The sequence below is a fragment of the Somniosus microcephalus genome, chromosome 29 (assembly GCF_052327205.1).
Source record: "Somniosus microcephalus isolate GS21.2 chromosome 29, FLI_Smic_1.0, whole genome shotgun sequence".
Lineage (NCBI taxonomy): Eukaryota > Metazoa > Chordata > Chondrichthyes > Squaliformes > Somniosidae > Somniosus > Somniosus microcephalus.
This window is the reverse complement of record NC_141015.1, coordinates 17,935,808-17,943,005: the sequence shown is the minus strand read 5'-3', so window position 1 is coordinate 17,943,005 and position 7,198 is coordinate 17,935,808.

Sequence of the window (7,198 nt, the reverse complement as noted above, 5' to 3'; positions counted from 1 at the left end):
GCCTTTGCTGCATATCCCATGATATCTTTTCCCAATAAAAATCTTATCGACCTCAGTCTTGAAAATTTCAGTCGACCCTCCCAGCCTCCACAGCCTTTTGGAGGAGCGATTTCCACTACCCTTTGTGTGAGGCAGATGCTTCCTGATTTCATTCCTGAATGGCCTGGCTCTAATTTTAAGATTGGTCCCTCTGGATTCCCCTATCAGAGGAAATGATTTCTCAGTATCTACCCTAACGAATCACTTTTTATAATCAGATCACCCCATAACCTTTCTAAACTTGAGGGAATACAAACCAAGTTTATGCAGCAGTGGGAAAGCCAAAGCTGCTCTGTCTACCAGACTTGTGCCTGCAGCTATTGATGACGACTGAACTCTTTGCATTTAACCGTCTTCTATTGTACAGGGCACAATTTCAAATTTGCAGGTGACACAAAACTTGGAAGTACAGTGAACAGTGAGGAGGACAGTGATAGACTTCAAGAAGACACAGACAGGCTGGTGGAATGGGTGGACACGTGGCAGATGAAATTTAATGCAGAAAAGTGCGAAGTGATACACTTTGGTAGGAAGAACGAGGAGAGGCAATATAAACTAAAGGGTACAATCCTAAATGGGGTGCATGAACAGAGAGACTTATTCGTTGAAGGTGGCAGGGCAGGTTGAGAAAGCGGTTAAAAAAGCATACGGGATCCTGGGCTTCATAAATAGAGGCATTGAGTACAAAAGCAAGGAATTTATAATGAACTTCTTTTATAAAACTGGTTCGGCCTCAACTGGAGTATTGTGTCCAGTTCTGGGCACCGCACTTTAGGAAGGATGTGAAGGCCTTGGAGAGGGTGCAGAAAAGATTTACGAGAATGATTCCAGGGATGAGGGACTTCAGTTACGTGGATAGACTGGAGAAGCTGCGGTTTTTCTCCTTAGAGCAGAGAAGATTGAGAGGAGATTTGATCGAGGTGTTCAAAATCATGAGGGGTCTAAACAGAGTAGAGAGAAACTGTTCCCATTGGCGGAAGGGTCGAGAACCAGAGGACACATTTTAAAGGTGATTGGCAAAAGAACCAAAGGCGACATGAGGAACAACCTTTTTATGCTGGCCCACAGTGCCTCATGGATGCCCAGTTTTAAGCTGCTAGATCTGTTCTGAATCTATCCCATTTAGCACAGTGGTAGCACCACAAAACACAATGGAGGGTGTCCTCAGTGTGAAAATGGGACTTCATCTCCACAAGTACTGTGCGGTGGTCACTGCTACCAATACTGTCATGGACAGATGCATCTGCGACAGGTAGATTGGCGAGGATGAGGTCAAGTAGGTTTTTCCCTCGTGTTGGTTCTCTCACCACCTGTCGCAGGCCCAGACTGGCAGTTATGTCCTTCAGGACTCGGCCAGCTCGGTCAGTAGTGGGGCTACCGAGCCACTCTTTGACACTGATTGGCAGAAAAACCAAAGGTGACATGAGGAAAAACTTTTTTTTAGGCAATGAGTGGTTAGGATCTGGAATGCACTGCCTGAAAGGGTGGTGGAGGCAGATTCAATCGTGGCTTTCAAAAGGGAATTGGAGAAGTACCTGAGGGGAAAAAATTTGCAGGGCTACGGGGAAAGGGCGGGGGAGTGGGACTAGCTGAAGTGCTCTTGCAGAGAGCCGGCACGGGCTTGACTGGCTGAATGGCCTCCTTCTGTGCTGTAACCATTCTATGATTAGTGGAATCATGATTAGTGGAATCAAACTCAAACAAATCTGTTCCACCTGTCTACCATAGTCTACCATGGCAGAGTATGGCCTGTCTTCCACGGGCTATTTACAGCTTTAGATTCTGTGGATGTTGCATAGAGGACACCTTCCAACCCTATCTGCCAACATTTCCACCAAGTCAGGCTCGTGCACACACCTGGCAACTGTCGGCTTTTTAACCTGAAATCAGTATTTCAGAAGAAAGATCAGCTTTTTTCCCCAGTGGGATTGGTTATTAATATGGACCACTTGAATCAGTTGGGAGACGGGATTGAAAAATTGTTAGAACCAATCAATTAGATGTTACTGTAGGAACGGAGGTTCCTATCCGAATAATGAAGTTCGACTCAGTAGAACAAAATAACAAAATTTATTAGACAAACAACTTAACTGGTAACATTACAGGAGAAGATGTACATAGCTCTGTGCAGCCTCCCAGCACCTCAAAGACTGCTGCAAAGTCCTGGAAGCTGACGTCATCACGTTCTCCGCGCCAACTGATGGTTACGTGAACGGCGTCATGACGTCATCACGCAGAAATGCAAGAAAGTACATACAGTTTAAAGGTGCAGTCCACAGCTGCACTACACGGTAGTTAAAGGGATGATTACTAATTGCCCTGGGTCTCTTGGTAGCTCCGCCACATTACTTTGATCAACTGTTGGTTGCACACTTGGTCCGTGTGATCTCCTGCACTGGTTTTGATCGCCTGAGGGGGTCAGAGAGGAATTTCCCAGAGTTTTTTTTCCTTTATTGGCCCTGGGGTTTTTTTTGCCTCTCCTAGGAGAGGCTTCGGGGATGGGTGGAAGATAAGGGGTGGGGGGAAAGAAGTGTTTAACCATGATGGTCTGGCTGGCATGGTGCAGGGCAGGCTTTTCCTATGCTCGTACACAAATTTCAGGCAGAAATTTTTAAGATGAGCTGATGGTTTCTGAGGGTCACAGGGCATGTTTATTTTGCATTTGACCTCAGCAGAAGTGATATATTTTTATATATATTTATATATTTTTATATATATATTTATAAATTAAAATAAATATATATATAACTTCTGCTGAGGTCAGATGCAAAGTAAACATGCCCTGTGACCCTCAGAAACCATCAGCTCATCTTAAAAATATATATATTTATATATATATTTTTATATTTATTTATATATATCAGCTGCTAAATTGCAGCTTTAAAAAAAAACGTTATTTTCCTCAAAGGAATTGTTCTGGGGCACGTTGTCTTATGTGAAGATTTATTTTCTCCAAAACTAGTTGAGGAGGATGTTCCCTGGTGTGAGCACATTCCGGGTTTTGTTTAAGCATTTTTGTCCCTTCACTTGCAGGACTGCCATCGTTTGGAGACAAAATAGGGAGTGGGATTGGCGTGCTAATGAGTTTCACTTCATTTGAAAACCATTAGACTGATTCCTATATTTAAGATTTTACCTGCTGTGTTGATCCTTTGTAAGTTGCTGTGCCTGGTTATCTTCAGACATTTGGAAAGCTGTTTCCAGTTTGTTTATGCACGTGTTGCTGTGCAGAAACTGGGCGAGAGTCCACACCAACTGCGTCAGGGCACCGAGAAATGTGCGGAGTGACAATAATAATCGATAAGAGTATATCATAGATTGTAAATCCTGGACTGGAGGTACTCGGTCATGTCAATCTGAGAGCACAGAATTCAGCTCCTCGTGCCTGTTCCTGCATATTTTTTGCGCACTTTAATGTTTTATAAATGATTGCAATGTAATGATCTTTCGAGAAAATAAACCTTTTGATCGGCTCAAAAGAGCAGCATAGGCTAGAAGTTACAGTTACTGCTCAATGTGTTTCATTTAACATTTCTCCCTCAGTACTGCACTGAAGTTTCAGCCCAGACTTCTTGAACCCACGACATTAGGACTCAAGTAAGAGTGTTTGTTACTAACTGAGCCAAGCTGACACTTAATAGACTCCTTAACTGCTGTGTAGCTCTCCCAGTGAAGCAGGATGGATGTGTGAACTTGGCCAATTACTGGCAGAGCTTTAGATGTGGGACCACATTTTAGGAATGTTTTACACTTCCCCTGAGGGAGGGGGCCTAATCTGAAGTCCCCTGTTATTTTTAGTGCTTAAAAACACCCACCCACCGAGTGCAGCCCAACCCCTTGCTCTCCACAGTCCAGCTGCAACCCTAACATGCCAATGGGACCGCAGAGGTCGCCTGAAAATCGAACCGTGAGAATCAGTTCTTTGAGGCGAAGAACTTTTTTTTTAACTTGGAAGTCGTATCCCTTCACTGCCCATGGCTAGGGAGCGAGAGCTGGGCTGCTGGGCCCCTGATGGACTAGGTCAGAAAGGAATCGGGAGTTATTGGAAAAGGAAAGAAGCAACTTGAACTGGCACCATGCCAGCAGATTATAACTTCATTTAGAAACATAGAAACATAGAAGATAGGAGCAGGAGTAGGCCATTCGGCCCCTCGAGCCTGCTCCGCCATTCAATGAGATCATGGCTGATCATCCAAATTCAGTACCCTGTCCCTGCCTTCTCCCCATACACCTTGATCCCTTTAGCCTTAAGAAATATGTTTAACTCCTTCTTGAATATATTTAATGAATTGGCCTCAACTGCCTTCTGTGGTAGAGAATTCCACAGGTTCACCACTCTCTGGGTGAAGAAATTCCTCCTCATCTCTGTCCAAAATGGCTTACCCCTTATCTTTAGACTGTGACCCTTGGTTCTGGACTCCCCCGCCATCGGGAACATCGTTCCTGTATCTAGTCTGTTAGAATTTTATAAGTTTCAATGAGATCCCCTCTCATTCTTCTAAACTCCAGCGAGTATAAGCCCAATCGACCCAATCTCTCCTCATATGTCAATCCTGCCATCCCAGGTATCAGTCTGGTGAATCTTCGTTGCACTCCCTCCATGGCAAGAACATCCTTAGATAAGGCGACCAAAACTGCACACAATACTCAAGGTGTGTTCTCACCAAGACCCTGTACAACTGCAGCAAGACATCCTTGTTCCTGTGCTCGAATCCTCTCGCTACGAAGGCCAACATACCATTTGCCTTCTTAACCACCTGCTGCACCTGCATGCTTACCTTCAGCGACTGGTGCACAAGGACACCCAGGTCTCGTTGCACTTCCCCTTCTCCCAATCTATTGCCGTTCAGATAATAATCTACCTTCCTGTTTTTGCCACCAAAGTGGATAACCTCGCATTTATCCACATTATATTGCATCTGCCATACATCTGCCCAATCACCCAACCTGTCCAAATCAAGCAGAGTTACTGGCGACAGTGTAGGAATACTCAGTTACCAGGGATCCCAGTTTGTAAAGGGAAAAAAAAAGAGTTGCATTTATATAGCGCTTTACAGCCAACGAAGTACTTTTGAAGTGGAGTCACTGTTGTAATGTACAAAACGTGGCAGCCAATTTGCGCACAGCAAGCTCCCACAAACAGCAATGTGCTAATGACTAGATAGATGATCTGTTTTTGTTATGTTGGTTGAGGGATAAATATTGGCCAGGACACCGGGGAGAACTCCCCTGCTCAATAGTGCTATGGGATCTTTTACATCCACCTGAGAGAGCAGACGGAGCCTCGGTTTAACGTCTCATCTGAAAGGCAGCACTGTCACTCCCTCAGACACTGCACTGGAGTGTTAGCCTAGCTTTATCTGCTCAAGTCCCTGGAGGGGGACTTGAACCCACAACCTTCTGACTCAAAGGCAAGTGTACGACCAACTGAGCCACAGCTGACACTGTCAGGGAGGTGGGAAGAATTATAAACAACAGCTTGTGGAGTTTGAAAAGCGCGCCCACTGTCAAAAGTAAGAGGGGGAACCTCTGGTGACCACAAGGGGAGAAAAGAGAGACCTGTTTCAGTAAAAGGCTGGGGTTGGAGGGTACGAGTTTGCTTGCTTGGCAGATTATTATGGGATTCGGTGAAGGTGATTCAATCTGTCGATATTGCACTTATAGGCAGTCTGTACATGTTACATAGTTACACACATTTACAGAGAATGTACAGCACCGACAGGCCATTCGGCCCAATAGGTCTGTGCCGATGTTTATGCTCCACACGAGCCTCCTCCCAAAAGGAATGTAAGCTACCATTTGTAACTACGCTATTGAAGATGAGTTCCATCTCCAGATACTTCACATTAAGGCTGTTAATACATAAGTGTTTTAAGACTTTTTTGGTGACTCCTTGACCACAAGTAATTCTGGGATATTGGTATCTAAGGCTGTTCACTGATTTGTGCCGTGGTTGTGGCTGGGTGAGATTTTCAAAATGGATTGCTGTTCTTGCAGCAAGGCACTGCTGCATGGTGTGCCAGTGAATAGATTAACCCCTGCTTTTCTGGAAGTGCTAGAGGCCCTGTTGGCACGCTTGGAAAATCAGTCGCCAAACCTTGCAATGCCGATTTATAGCTCACAGGATTTTCTGGTGTGTAACTTGGAGCCAAAAATGAAGCCACACTGCTAGCGTGCACCGGCCTCATTTAAATAGAATAATCATTTAAATCGGGTTCCACACTGAGTCTACTGACGTCAGGTGAGGCTCCACCCACAATATGCTCATCATCCATGTAAACTCTGACCTTTCGTTGGCGCTCCCGAAACTTCAAATTTAAAATTCTCATTCTCGACGTCATCCGCCCTCCACCCCTGCCGAAGGAGAAAAGTCAGAAACCAGTTCCCTTGTACAGACAGATTAAAGCTTTTCTTTGACTCATTTCCCTTTACAGATCACAATGGGCAAAGGACGGTTGTGACGATGTTCTCAGGCGGTTTTTGGCCCAGTTTCTCTACAGCATTCCTGTTTATCTCTTCCTGTCAGTCCAGCAGTAATCATCTCTCAGGGGAAAAGGAATCTCAGTTTAAGAATTCTCTACATTTCACACAAACTGCCCAAATGCCAACTAACACTGAAAAATAGGACTTGCATTTATATAATGCCTTTCACGACAGCCCAATCGCACTTCACAGCCAATTAAATACTTTTGAAGTGTAGTAATGTAGGAAATGCAGCTGCCAATTTGCAATAAGATAATGACCAGATAATGTCTTTCAGTGATTTTGGTTGAGGAATACATATTGAGAACCCCACCCCCTGCTCTTCTTTGAATAGTGCCATGGGATCTTTTACATCCACCTGAGAGGGCAAGGCCTTGATTTAACATCTCATCTGAAAGACAGCACCTCCAACAATGCAGCACTCCCTCAGTACTGCACTGAAGTGTCAGCTTAGATTATGTGCTCAAGTCTCTGGAGTGGGGCTATGAACCCACGACCTTCTAGACCTAGAGGCCAGCGTGCTACCAACTGAACCAAGACTGACATTGCACCTCCGGTTATTATAGAGCGCTCCTCATTTCCTCCTTTTCCTCCTTTTAAGTGGTGACTCATTCTGTGGAATGGGGCCCACAAGTACATGTAGCTCTCCAGTATCCCAGCCAAGCCTGAACTGGCC